The sequence below is a fragment of the Apium graveolens genome, chromosome 9 (assembly GCF_009905375.1).
Source record: "Apium graveolens cultivar Ventura chromosome 9, ASM990537v1, whole genome shotgun sequence".
Taxonomy (NCBI): domain Eukaryota; kingdom Viridiplantae; phylum Streptophyta; class Magnoliopsida; order Apiales; family Apiaceae; genus Apium; species Apium graveolens.
The window spans coordinates 56,377,654-56,393,563 of NC_133655.1; the positions used below are offsets into that span (position 1 = coordinate 56,377,654).

At 33.9% G+C, this 15,910-nt stretch overlaps 1 protein-coding gene across 1 annotated transcript in view; it reads left to right on the forward strand.

Annotated features, from left to right (window-relative positions):
- Positions 1-15,910, forward strand: part of LOC141685264 (dynamin-2B-like) — a 204,395-nt gene that overhangs the window by 7,868 nt on the left and 180,617 nt on the right. The window lies entirely within an intron of this gene.

Below are 15,910 nucleotides of genomic sequence, written 5' to 3' on the forward strand. Positions count from 1 at the left end.
CTTAACTCATTATACAATTGATAATATAATGGGAGTAATATAAAATTATTAAATATAGAAACAAGTTGTTGTTGAAATTAGTTATATACTTTTTAACTCCATTATTATCGGAAACAAATTAAATCATTAAAATATAATTTTTTGTTATTTAAGAAATTAAATAACTGTTTCATTGTTTCATTGCGTTGTAACAATGAAACAATGCGGGGGTATTGTTGCATTGAAACAATGCGGCAGTATCTGCAGCAATGTTTCATTGCACCCTTTACAATGAAACAATGCGGCAGTATCTGCCGCAATATTTCAATGCGGAAGGTGGTTACTACAACCCCGGGTTGTGGACCAAACCCCTTATATTAAATATAAATATAAAGATGATCTATTTAAGTACGAATGTTATGTGGTGAATAACTAACTAAATCAGTTATTCAATTTGTACTACCACACTTAATTAACATAACTCACTTGGTCTAATTTACATACTTTTTTTTGAATTTGATAATTTATACGTACGTTCGGGTGAAATATAAAGTTTTTAATGAAATATAAGGGGATGTTTGGTTCAACAAATCTGGGTATGAGGTATGGGGTTGAAATAGATAAAACTCATATCATGTGTTTGGTTAAAAAATTTTGTTTTAAAACCCATTCCTGAAACCCATGAGTATGGGGTTTAGAAACCCAGTGAAGAGGCGGGTATGAGTTAAATCAAACTCTTCGGTATCATTTTCATTATTTTCTATGGTCTTTCTTTTTAACTAAAGTATATTTCTTTTTTTAACTCTAGTTTTAATATTGATGAATAAAAATGTGAATATATATTTTATTTTCTTAAATACTACGTAAAAATATTTATAAACTCATATTTTAATAAGAAAAATTATCAAAATACTAGCTTTTTTATTTATTTCTTTTTACGATTTTACTATCTTCCAATTTTTTTTGCAAAAATATTGAATCAACAAAAATCAAGCAGACATACAATTAGTTAGAATCAATTTTTTTTGTTGAATTTGAGGTTACATGGAGTGGCATAAATTCGTCGAAAGTTGCATCTAATTGAATCAAGTTGCATTAAACAGTATTTTCGTAAAAAAATTGGAAAATAGCATTTTTTAAAATAAAAAAAGTATTTTTTGCAATTTTTTTAAAAAATTATAGTATATTTGTAAAAATATCTTTAGCCTTAGGTATTTTTCAAAAAAAAAATTTTTAGCCTTACTAATTATGATTAAGTCAAGTGATCGTGCATAATTTTAGATTTTAATATTAAAATAATGAATTAGTAAAAAATAATAATTAAATGTCTTTTGATTCTTGATTCCAATTAATTTATGAACTAGATATATCTCATCCTATTTTGAACCAAACAGGTGATATCAAGTATTAAGTTCCAAACCATTAACCCGATTCTTGATTTCAACCCGATACCACCACCGAACCAAACGACCCCTAATGCATTTGTAATTTTTTTTCTGTTTTATGTTACTTTGATTCAGGTTTAATTTTAGACCGGAGTACTTACCATATTTGAAATCCATATGTATATGTTATATTTTCTGTATATATTAAAATTATATCAATGTATTTCAATAAAGAAATATTAAGAGAAAGCTTTTTTTACGAAAAGTTGAAAAATTTATCAATCAATCAAATCTGCTTTCATATAATTTTTCTAACTCAATACTAACATAATTTCTTGCCACCTAGTACTTGTATGACTCCCTAGCAAACTTACTTATGAGCCATCATATTTGTAAATGTTAATTAATTTTTTTTAAAAAAAAAATTGTTTAAAGTTGATCTCCCCGTCGCCACTCCTAGATAATATTACACTTTTTTATTGTGATTTTCATAATTTTTCACAAAGTAAGAAAATATCACGTTTTCAAGTCCAAATCTTTCTCATCCTGATTTTCAGAGTCACAAATCAATTATTTTGAAACACAACGTTAATATTGAATCAAAATTACAACTTATAATTAAGTAGGAGTATATTTTATAAATTTTCACCAGTGTATGAATATAACCCTATTATGATTGAAAAATGTTAGAAAATTAGAGAAAGTGCCCTGAACTTTAAGGGGGGAACGTAATTAAGTCAAATATCTTATCTTCTCGAGAATAAAATCAGACCACCTTTGTCAAATTTTTTGCCTGAGGAATTAATTAACTGCGTCAACCCCTTAATTAATTAATAAACATGATACCTGAGTGTCAGGAGATCAAGCCACGTTTATTCACAGAATGAGTAATGTTAAGTAATTAAACGGGGTATCAAAATAGATATAACTTGATATGATAAGTGTTAAATTTTAATTTATAAACATGTTAATGCACGTTGGGTCTATGTATATTATTATAACAAATATTATTATTTATAAAATATTTGAATTTTTTTAACAATATTTGAGATTCTAGCATTTTCCTTCTCACAATTATGTACCCAGTAAATTAATTTCATTTAAGTTAAAGGCCCGTAATTATACGCAGCATCTTATGGTGTTTTCGTATTGTTAAAATCTTCATCCTATTCATAATTAATTCAAGTGTTATCTAATGAAAAATATATCGTATGTATGCATGATAAACATATACGTGTATCATATAGTCTATAGATAGATAACATAAGTTTAAAGACTTTGGAGCGGCGTCAACCCGTCTGTTAGAGATGTCTCCAATTTTAGTATAAATGGTACGTGTGTGTGTTAGCATCCTCTTCATATACTTATTCGAGCTAATTGCGCCATCAGAACACAATATATAGTATATATATCAACAACATGAGTAGTGTTCACATTTATCGTACTAACTCGAGCTGTTAGTTGTTTGGTTCAGAAGTCGGTATGGGTTTGTAATCAATAATCGGATTAAGCAGGTATGGGGATGATGAATGATTCCTGATATTATGGTTTGGTTCAGTACTGTAATGAGTCTCTTTAATTTTAAATATAATCGACATCTCAATTTTGAGTTTATAATATATATGTAAGTACATATTGTATATTGAAAATAAGTTTCAACATAATTTACAAAAAAAAAAATTAATAAAAAGTACATGATTAGTAAAATTTAATTTAACCAACTAAATAATAATTTAATATTTTTTAATAATTAAATTTTACTAATTGGCATTAAATAAAAAATATTATCATTTTAATGAAAATTAAATAATATATCAAATTTAAAATATGTTCATTAAAATTGTATTTAATTATAATATAAAGATGAATAATAAAAATGAATCTGATATCTCATACCCCTTTCCCATACCCACCATCCCCCTAATGTATCAAATCTGATTCGTAGTGGGTTTCAGGTATGGGTTTCAACTAATAACAATTATGAACCAAACACCAGGTATGGGTTTGAAATGGACAAAACTCATACTCGCTATGTCCCATTCATTTCTATACATTTTCCTTTTTTAGACGTCCCATTCAATCTATACATTTCAAACTTACCAAAATAGTAAAAATTTATAATATAAAATCAATCACACCCACTACTTTCTCCCACTACACTCACTTTATTCATTAAATATTAAATGGTCCCACCACTTTTAACCAACTTTATACTTTTTTTCATTAAATTACATTTTTCTTTCTCTCTCATCTCACTATCTTAACAAAACTAACATTTTTTATAATGTTTCTTGTCCTCCGTGCCCAAACCATTTGTATACAAATGGCTGGGACGGAGGGAGTACCTGATACCCAAATTTACTGAACCAAACGACCCCTTAATGTCCTGCAAATTATATATCAGTCCCCTGCTTCCCCTCTCCATGCAAACCCACAAGTCATGCTTATCGGAGCATCTACTTATCTAATCTACTGCTTTGGATGCTATCTTGAGCACTATATTACCTCCATTTTTCTTTTTTACTAATTTATATTACCTCCATTTTTCGTGCCTCGGCTTGGCCAACACTAGTTTATAGTAATGCCTTGAGATTTCGGTTTTGTTTCGACGGCTTCTTTTGCCTCTATTATCTTCTCAACCTCGCATTCAAGTTTGGTATTTGTGTTTCTACTCTTAGCTCTTTTCTTTTTGGGAAAATTGGTACTAAGTTTGATACGAAACAGATACGCATTTAGAACGAGGTGAAGCAACATCTATAGTAACTTGCATGGGGTAAGTGACCAAAATACCCACCATTTGGGGGACTTGTGCCCAAAATACCCACAGGCTGGAAAACTGTCCAAAATACCGACGAAATGCGCATTACCATCTTGTGTATTCTGATTTTTAAATTTTTTTACAAAGAATACGCATGTCTGACATGCGTATTCACTGTTTACTGTAGCAGTGGACATGCGTATTCTTTGTAAAATTTTTAAAAATCAGAATACGCATCTGTAAAATGCGCATTTCGTCGGTATTTTGGGCAGTTTTCCCGCCGGTGGGTATTTAGGCACTTGAAGCTGGAAAGTGGTGTATTTTGGGCATTCTTTCACTTGCAGGTGGGTGTTGATATTTCTGGTAATTACTCCTTTTTAGCCATGTACATACTCTGCCAGTGTAACTCAATTTTGTCATGTCTTTTCTATAATGTCATATTATTAACTCAAACCGAATAAATACAACCGTATTTCTAGGAGATCATATTCAGTTGGATTTAGCTCTGCCCTTAAATTCGGCACAATGTCATCGAAACTAGCCCCCGTTGAATTTGTGTGGTTGCATTTAGCCTTGTATTGGGCAGAAAATATAGTGTTGATTCCTATTGTAATTTGGTGTATCTGTGTATTGTATCAAGTATCAACTACTGATGGAGTGTAATATGTTGTCAGTTTTTCAATAATAGTGCAGAATACACTTTTTATTGAAATATATTTTCATGTTGTAAATAATATTAGGAAGGATAATATTTAAATAGCTTTTAGTATATTTGGCGGGAAAGTTAGTTACTAGAACAGGATATTATATATACTTTTAGGCTTTCATTGTAACAGAAGAGAACATAGAGTTTTGAGTATCAATGAACAAACAAACATTTTCTCAATTTCAGTCTAAGATGGAGAAGAGTCTCCATCTTCTCATGGTATCAGAGCAGTGAAGATCATCTCGATCTCCGTTGCATATTCATCATTTTTTCTTGTTACATTTCTGTTTCAGATTTTTTGTTTGTTCTTTATTAAAAATTGAAACGAATTGTTTTTAGATTTGTTTTAGTTTAGTTCTTATACATTCATCAGATTCAAGACTAATTGTGTTCTTGTTTTGATCTTGAGTTTGTTTCTTTCTTGGTTTGTTTAGTGTTCGTCTTTAGATTTTACAAAATCTCTCTCAGACCTTTTATCAAACACTTATGTGGCAATCTGAATCTTCATCTCAGACTTATGCTCCCAGCAATAATACGGTGATCAATTATAATGATCCGTATTTCCTTTCTTCTAATGATAATTCTAATGCTCAATTGGGTCAGATCATTTAATGGAAATAATTATGTCAACTGGAATCGTAGTGTTATGTTGGCTCTTGGCACGAAGAATAAGACCGGTTTCATTGATGGAACTTTGCTTTGTCCAGCAGATGATTCTCCTGATTTGCAGAAGTGGATTTGGAATGATTACATGGTTACAAGTTGGATTCTGCTCTCAATTGATAAGTCTATTGCTGAAAGTTTTATTTTCACTCCATCTGCGAGAGCATTATGGCTTGAAATCAAAGAAAGGTATGGACATTCTAATGCGCCTCAATTGTATGAATATCACAAAACTTTGATGTCTATTGCTCAGAATAATGATTATATTGTTGATTACTATAATAAGTTGAAGAAAGTATGGGATCATTTACAAATTCTTGAGCCATTTCCTGATTGTACTTGTGGAGCAATTACTAATGTACTTGTGGCTTAATGAAGAAGATTATTGAGGCAGATCAGTTGAGTAAATTGATATAGTTCATTGTTGGATTGAACAAGTCTTTTGATCAAGCAAAAATCAATATCTTAAGTATGGATCCTTTACCTTCAGTCAACAAAGGTTTATCATATGTTACAGCAGATTGAGAGACAAAACTCAATCATTAATTCACAATCTGTTGAAATGAGTGCCTTGTTTACTGCAAGAAATATTCCATCTCAGTTTGGATCCAAGTTTTCTGGTTCACAATTCACTGGACCGCAGGGAAAAAATATGAAGGATTCCAGAAGAAGAATAATTGGACAGGTTCTATGATTTTTGCAAGATGAAAGGACATGTTAAAGAGCAATGTTTCAAGATTATTGGTTATCCTAATTGGTACAAAGGGAAATTTCCAAATCAACAGGCTAATTCTAAAAATTCTGATCAGAGGTTTGCTGGGAATGTTCAAGAGTCTTCTGCTGGTGTTCTTGGACATTCACCTCTGGATTTGACTGCTTCTCACTCAAATGATTTTGATGATACAATTGCTGGTTCCTCTAATGTTGATTCTCAAGGAAATAACTCAGTTCTTTATAAGAAGTTTCTCAAGTTCATGCAGCTAAATCAACATATCACAAATTCTTCTGCAGCAGAGTCTTCTTCGATTAACTTTGCAGGTACCTTATCAGCTTTTTCTGCAAATACATTTCAATTGTTCAATGATAAGTATGTTTGGATAATAGATACTGGTGCTAGTGATCATATGGAAACTCATTTAGATATTTTTTCTTTAACACAACCTCTATCTCAACCACTTACAATTGTTTTTCCAGATGGTACTCTTAAAACAGTTCATACTGTGGGAACTGTTATCTTAAATAATCAAATTACTCTGTCAAATCTTTTTTACATTCTAGAATTTAAACATAATCTTCTATCAGTAGCAAAGTTTCTTGATCAATCATTAGTTGCTAATTTCCAAACCTCTTCCTGTTATTTCCAGGACCTTACAACTAAGCAAATCAAGGCTATAGGCGTAAGGCATGGGGGTCTATATAGATTTCTTTCTGATATGTCTTCTATTTCTGGTTCTATTAGAAACAATTCTAATTCTGGTTCTTTTGAACAAGATGCTTCAGCATCTTCTTTCCAATGTAAATTTCTTCTGATTTGTTACATGCTCATTTTGGACATATGTCTGTATCAAAATTCCATCATTTGAATGATATATCTTTTGACAAGAGTACTAATAATATTTCTGATTGTGAATCTTGTATTCTCGCAAAACATCATCGGTTACCTTTCACTGCATCTAGTTCTATAGCATCACATGTTTTGATTTGGTACACATTAATCTTTGGGGGCCTTATAGAACCCCTTCCTTTTCTGGAGCTTCTTATTTTTTGACAATTTTAGATGACCATACAAGAACAACTTGCACACATTTGGTGCATACTAAGTCACAAGTTCCAGATATAAGTTCTGCTTTTTTATCATATGTTGATAACCATTTTTATAAGGCTGTTAAGAAAATTCAGAGTGACAATGGAACATAAATTGTTCAACATTACTGTCATATCTTGTTTGCTTCTAAAGGAATTTTACATCAAACTAGTGTGGCTGGGGTTCCTCAACAAAATGGCAGAGTTGAGCGCAAACACAGACATTTGTTAGATACTGCAAGGGCTATCAGATTTCATGCAAATTTGTATATTAAATTCTGGGGAGATTGTATCTTAGCTTCTACATATTTAATCAATCTCATGCCCAGTTCTGTATTATCTTGGAAATCTCCTTTTGAAGTTCTTATGCAGAAACCACCTGATTATTCTAGGTTAAGGGTTATAGGTTATTTATGTTATGCTAGGCTTCCCACTTCTGACAAGCTTGCTCCTAGAGCTCTTGAATGCATACTTCTTGGTTATCTATATGCAAAGAAAGCCTACAAACCTTATGATCTTGATAACCACAGAATTGTTATCAGTAGGGATGTAATTTTCAAGGAACATATTTTTCCTTATAAACAACCAATCTCTAAAAATATTTCTCATGATATTCCTTTTTCATCTGTTGATACAGAATCAACTGACTCTATTCCTCCTTTTCCAGACCTCTCACATGGTTCTAATTCTGATAATTCATATTCATCACCTATTTCTCCTTCTAATTCCTTTTCACATCAAACCAATCCTATATAACCTCTTTCTACTACTATTTTGGACATTTCTGATAATGCAACTGTACCTTTATGAAGGTCTACTAGGTCTGTGATTTTACCTCAGAAATACAATGACTTTCTTCTTTCCAAATCTATTCAACCTCCTGATAGATCTATATCTACTTCTCGGGCTTTTAATGTCTTTATACAGCCCGAATTGTCTAGTTTTAGCTCAGCCTATTTGACCGCTTTATCTCAGGTTTTATCTGTCCATGAACCTGCTTGTTATTCTCAAGCACAACATGATCCTAGATGGGTTGAAGCCATGAATTCAGAAATAAAGGCTCTTGAGAAAAATCATACATGGGATTTAGTTTCTTTGCCCTCTTGAAAATATACTATTGGCTATAAATGGGTATACAAGGCAAACTTTAATCCAGATGGTACATTAAATAAATGCAAAGCCAGATTGGTTGCTCGGGGTGATAAACAGATAAAAGGGAAGGATTACAAATATACTTTTAGTCCAATAGCTCGTTTTACTACTGTTAGAGTCTTAATTGCTCTTGTTGCTTCTAAGGATTGGGAAATTCATCAATGTGACATTAATAATGCATTTTTGCATGGTTATATAGAAGAGGAGTTATACATGGTTCCTCCTTCAGGTTATAGTGTTCAACCAAGATTAGTTTATCGATTGAGAAGGTCTATAATGGTCTAAGGCAAGCTGTCAGGGCATGGAATGTTGAGCTATCTAAACATCTGATTCAGATTGGTTATACACAATATAAACAGGATTATTTTATGTTCACAAAAACTGAATTGAATGGCGATTTTACTGCTATTGTGGTGTATGTTGATGATCTTTTGATTACTGGTAACTCTTTGACCATATTAAGTTTGTTAAAAAATCTCTTCATGAAGCTTTTACAATCAAGGACCTTGGTCATTTAAAATATTTTTTGGGGATTAAAGTTACTAGAACTTCTTCGGTATTCTTCTAAATCAGAGAAAGTACATTTTAGATCTCTTGAAGGATTTTAATCTTGAAGAATGCAAGGCTGTTTCTGTTCCTTTCCAAAAGAATTTACATTTAAGTACTGCAGATCCACCTTTGTTGCCTGATCCTGAACCATATAGGAGACTAGTTGGTAAGCTGTTATACTTAAACATGACAAGACCTGATATTTCTTATTGTGTTCAACAATTGAGCCAATTTTTGAATACTCCTGCGCAATCTCACTTTCAAGCTGGTCTACATGTGCTGAAATATCTTAAAGATACTGTAAACATAGGGCTATTTTATCCGTCCAAGTCTGATCTTTTGCTCCAAGGATATTGTGATGCTGATTGGGGCAATTGTCCTTTCATTATAAAATCTTTGTCTGGCTATGCCATTTTCTTGGGAAAATCTCTCATTGTCTGGAAAACAAAGAAGCAAAAAACAACTTCCAAGAGTACTTGTGAAGCAGAGTACAGAAGCATGAGTTACACTACAAGTGAGCTTATTTGGCTGCATGGTTTACTCTCAGATTTACAAATTACTGTTCCTCTTCCAATTAATTTATTTTGTGACAACACTGCTACTCAATACATTACTGAAAATCAAGTTTTTCAAGAGAGAACAAAACATTTACGAGTTGACTGTCACTTCATTAGAGACTATGTTGACAATGGTTTTTTGAAGATTCTTCATGTCAAGACTTCTCTTCAGCTGGCAGATCCTTTTACCAAGGCACTGAGTCATGACCAACTTCAATTTTTCTGTTCCAAGCTCGGCCTTGTCTTTCAACATCCACGTCCAGCTTGAAGGGGGGATATTGAAATATATTTTCATGTTGTAAATAATATTAGGAAGGATAATATTTAAATAGCTTTTAGTTATTTGGCGGGAATGTTAGGTCACACACACTGTAGAGGGGGTGAATACAGTGTATAATACAATCAAATCGAACTTTAATATATTAAGTAACAGAAAACAAACTTTATTGAAACAATAAACTCTGTTACAGTATGGAACTGTTACCTCTCAGTGATGAACAAATATCACGAGAGCTGCTAGGGTTACAATGAATAATCTTCTCGAATATGATAACACTTATAGTGTAAACCCTATGTCTGTGTTTATATACTACACAGTTACAAGATAATCGCTAATTGATATGGAATATAATTCTGCTTCCTAAAATATATCAATCAGATATCTTTTCTTCCAAGTATTCCATTCTTCACGGAACTCCTTCTTCATGCATATCTCTTCTTATGTTTATCTCGATCTTCTTTCCTTTAATCAGCTACTTCCTTATCTGATCGTCCTTCAGCACTTAAGTTCTGATATCTAACTTCTGATGATTATCTCCTGATAATATAAGTACTGATATCCTTAAATCCTGACTTCCAGTAGTAAGTACTGATCAACAGTTAAGTACTGATTTCGTCCCTGTTAAGTAAGATCTGAAATCTAAACATAAAATTATATTAGCCATGACATTATCAAATATATCTAACAATCTCCCCCAACTTGTAATTAGCATAATATACAGTTTAACAGATATTTGATGATGTCAAAAACATTTAGTACAAATGCATGAGAAGTTAGACTAGATAACTACAACTTACGTCCTTAAAGCTTTTACCAATATTCAACTTCTGATAACAACTTCAGTCTGTACAAATATCAGAATTTAAGCAGTAGTAGATCTTCAACTTGGCTCATCATCTGATCTCTCTAATGTCAGGAGGTTGTTCTGAGATAGTTCTTCAACAAACAATTTCTCAGCATATCTAAGTCATCAAATCTTCTCACTCTTTTGGCATCTTTAAGCTCTGCAGTATCTTCACCAGTTTGAAAGATTACAGCTCTGAGATCATTAATCTTGCTTTTCGCAACTCCTGATCTAGTCTTATGACATAGGCTTTGTCAGACTCCAGATTGAATTCAAGTCCCTTAATACCAAGATATGTTCTGATCTGTGCAGTATTAGACTTTCATATCAACAATATCACCATTGTGATCTCTGTACTTTGGGAACATATGTGCTATCAGACTTAACAGAATAAAGCAATTTTCTGTCTCTGAATCTGTTCTTTAAGTAGTTTACAGCAGTTCCTGTTATCTGTCATCCACTGTGAAGTAAGAAAAGTACATGCTCCAATTCTTAAAAATACTTCAATGGAATAGCATTTTGTCTTATATGATAAACCCCTATCATCTGTCTTGAAATACAACATGATGTATGCTTTCAAGTAGGTATGGTAAACCATCTGTACAGATTCCAGTTGGATTCAATCTCTCAGGAGTTGCTCCAATACCTGGTTCACCACTCAAGGAAGTTGGATCATTGGTAGTGTTATGTATTCTTCTTTCATCAGCACTTCCCAATCCAGTCTTATCTCTAGCTTCCTTTCCAGTAACTACTCTTACTTCAAAACCACTTGCGATAGTCTCAAAGGTTGAGTCTGTTTTGCTTAGTGAATCCTGGTAGGAGTGTTTTTATTCTATCTTCTGATATCAAGTTAACTTGAGCTATGTCAGAGGTTACTTGCTTCTTCTGAATATCAGAACTTACAATTTCTTAACTCTGAACAACTTGAGCCTTGTCAGAGGTTGTTTTAAGAACTTTTCTTGAAGTCAGAGCAAGATCATCCTTTTCATCAGTAATTTCTTCATCCTCAGGAGGCACATAAACCTTGATAGGTTCACCAACTTTTTCTTTACCCTTGGATCTTGGATCTATCTGCGGTTGCGATCTAGCCAATGTTGCTTCAGGAAGTGTCCTTTCTTTGATCACAATGCCTTTGAGTTTTGGAAGTGGCTTTTTACCAGAAGCTTCAGATTTAGATGTGACTTTCTCTGATTTAAGCATGGCTTCTTCTTTCATTAAACTCTCCAAGTCCATTCCTGGATTTTCCTGAAGAAATAACTGTCTTGACATTCTCTCATCAAGATCTAAAAGTTATCAGAACTTATCCTTTTAACAGTAGCAGAACTTATTCTCTTCCCAGTATCAGAACTTGTCCTGTGACTAGCTTGTCTTGATGTGAATCCTCTACCTTGACTATGACCTCTACCCATTCCAGAGTTTCCTTGATCATCTTTTTCATTATCCTTTCCTGTCAGTGTCTTGTCAGTCTTGCATTTGGACTTAATTACTTTCTCCCCCTTTTTGGCATCAGCAGGTAGTAGAAGAGAGATAAGCAATTCCACTGAGGATTGGATTTCAGTTAGTTGTGATTGCTGAGAAGCTTGATTTTTCAGAATTTCATCAATCTGAGCTTGTTGATGATCTTGAGTCTTCTCAATATAAGCAATCCTGTCAATGGTAGGTTGGAAGAACTTTTTCTTATCAATTTTCCAAACTTGTTCCTGTTTGATAAAGTTCTCCTGAATCTTGTGTAGCTCTGCATGAGTAGTTGAATGAAGACCTTGTAGATATTTAGTACTCAATGCAGTGACTCTAAGCTGGGTTTTAAAATCATCAGAATTTAACATGTCATCAGCTTTAGTCAAGTGCTCAGCAAGATGCTTTTCAGTTGGAACACATGAAACTGAGTTCCATTCCTTAGTCCACTCCTGACCTGCAGGAGTTTCACTCCAAGGTACTGGTGCTTCTCCGGTAACAAACTTCTTAACCAGTTCAGACTTTAGAATAGTCTGTTGAGGAGCATGTCCTGAAGGACCTGCTATATCAGCATCTGTAGTTGGAGCAGCATCACCAGTATCTCCAGCATTTGCAGCATCAGAACTTAAAGAATCAGTATCTTCTAATAAGACAATAGTAGTGAGTAGCAATAGAGGCTTCAGCATCCTCTAATTGCTGATCTTGTTCTAAGTTCTGATCAACAGCCAAATCCTGATGCTTCACCTAAAGTCTGATCATCATCAATCATGATTCAGAGAAGATGGTGTTGATAACTCTGGAGTTTGAACAGCATCAGGAACATGTGTTGTAGAAGGATTAGTTGCTGGTGGAAGCTGCTAAGAAAAGTATTTCAGGCACAACCAGGTTCTGAATATCAATTTCAGCACTTGGGCCTGGATCAATAGGAGAGACAGACTTTTGAACAGGAGACACAGATGGTGTGTTGGCCTTTTCAGTAGCAGCTTCCTTAGATGGAGTTGATGGAGAAGAAGTGACTGGAGCAAATTCCTTGTCTTGTGAGATCAGAGATTCCTGATCCCCTTCCTTAGCTGCTTCCTCTTCATCATCTGAAACTGACCTTTTTGCCCTCTGTTTCTTGTATCTCTTTGTTGATTTGGATTCCTTGGGAGTTTCAGGAACTGTCATTCTTCTAAGCCTTTTGAGAAGCCTAGATCCCCCAATTCCAGAATCCTTCTGAGAAGTCTTTTTCTCAGCTTCACCTACAACAGGTTCTGAAGAAGGAACCTGTTCCTCAGTATCAGATTCATCTCTCAAGGCAATCCTCCTTCTCTTTTGAGGTATTTGAGGAACAATCTTTGTCCTCTTTGGCTTGGAGGATGAAGGCTTCACAGTAGGTGCTGAGGATGAGGGTTGATCAGTCTGTGAAGTGGAGAGATAGGATTTGAGATATGTCCTGAGGGTAGGTTGAGTAGAATGAGTGGGAGGTGCTGAGGATGATGGTTTTTGGGTGTTTATTGTTGGTTGGACATCAGTGTAAATAGATCTATAAGTACCAGGATCAACATTTACTAGGATCTGTTTTACAGACTGAGGAATCTGTAATGGTTTAACCACTGATTTCTTAGTGTCAGCATTTACCAGGTCATTAAAGTATCGTTTTGCAACTTTAAAAGGTGGGGTTGAGGAACTGACTAATTGAGGTTCATCAGTACAAAAAGTATAAATAAGTTGACAGAATCTAGCAAAATAGACAACATTCCTATCCTCTGTCATCCTATCCCCAATAGCACCAATTATACCAGTTGCAAAATCAAAATGAGTTTGATTGATAATAGCATACCCGATGTGCTGACTCAGAATTGGGATAACATCAAAATTCGAACATTTGTTCCCAAAAGCTTTGGTGATGCAGTCGAAGAAGAAGCTCCATTCTCTTCTGATATGAGACCGTTTCAACTACCCAAGTTTTTCCAAACTCCTTTCATACCCCAAATTTGCCATTAACTCCTGAAGAGCTGATTCTTCTGGAATTGAAAAGGTACAATCTTCTGGGAGATATAGAGCTTTGCGTATTGTACCAGGAGTGACTGCATAAGACGAATCACCCACTTCGAAAACAATACTGGGAGTGCCATGTTTACCACCATCATCAATAGTGCCCAGTCCGCCAAAACGTCAGAAATTGTTGGCTCGAAAAGACTGAAGGCTGGGTTCAGTGCATACCCAATCTCACTGTGTGCAAGAAGATCTTGCACAAAATGCAATTCAGATGGAACTTCAGCATGATCAAGAATTGCAGCATAGTTGTTTGGAACAAACTTAGCTCCATCAATGATTAAATCCTTAGGTGCCATGTGAAAAATTGAGATTTAAAAGTGCCTGTTAGGTGTTTGATAAAATGTCTGTATGAAAAACCCACGTGAGAGAAAGAGAGAGTAAAAGCAAGTAGAGAGAAAAAGTATGAAGGAAAATAAAAGATTAAAGAAATCATTTTCTCTGTCGTACTTATACTCTGAAAAAAATGTTACCGTTGGACACCTATCAGACATGCAGTAATAACGGATAGTTACTGAGCGCGAGAAAACAATAATCATTACTTGCCCACTTGCCTGTTTTCAAGGAAAAAACCGTTCCATTTACCCAGATATTCCATTAATCAAGGTGAAACCGTTTTAATTCAAAATTGAAACCGTTCCTTCTGATTTAATTATTTTCATTGCATCATTAATATTCTGAAAAGAAATCAAGTGAAAAGTGACCAAGATAAATCATATGAGTAAGTACTGATAAAGGAAAGTCAGAACTTAAATTAAAACAGAATTTATATGGTCATCAGAATATCAATCAGGATTTATCAATGCATTACAAAATAACTTAGAGATAAAATCATGAAATAAAGACAGATTTCATTAATATATCAAGAGAATACATTCATGAAATGGAAATTGCATCAGTACTTATAAAAGATTTCCCTAAGCTACTAAACCTAACATCAACAGCTTTAGTCCTAGATAAGAAGCCTGACAAAGCTGATGATGAAGAAAAACAGAAAGAAGACAAGATTAAATTATTTCTTCTTCTTCCTACTCTCGACAAACAGAATGGCGAGTCAGATGATTCTCTCTTGCTGGCGGAGAGCTTCCAGCCTTTCCTCCTCCAATCGCTCTAGATGGCGATGGTAGTCCATATAGAAGAACAGGAGTTGAGTCAGTACCTCCTGTGGGACAGAGTCCCATATCTCCTCAGGAATGGCCGTGACGTGCCATTCCTGCTGCCAGTCGGCATAGCTTAGCTCCATATTGAAGTTTTGGTAGTTCAAAAACATGTTGTATCTGACCATTGTGTTTTTGAAAGAAAAAGTATGAAGGTTAGTTTGTGAGAAAGAGTGTGATGGGAAGGCTGATGTGAAGTGGCTGCTTATATAGGCAAGAGAATGCCAGGAGACATAAAAGTATTTAATGCTGACAGGTAAAATTAAATCTACCTCGTTTCCCCAGACTTGGAAAAAGAATAACATTCATTGGAAAGAGAAAACATGGTTAAATGCGCACAAGACACAAGTAAAAGTTGACTGTTTAAGTACGAGTACCATGAATCCTAACCATAGTGACTATTAATCTTCCCCTTCACATGTTCTAGTTTGTACCGAGACTATTATTAAATTTTATCCACAGATAAGTCAAGTAAAGAATTTAGACTGTAATATCAGAACTTAGACTTATTTCAGAACTTAACAGTCATCAGAACATAATTTCTTAACTCGAAAAAGGAATGCCTATCTAAGTAAATCCTCATAC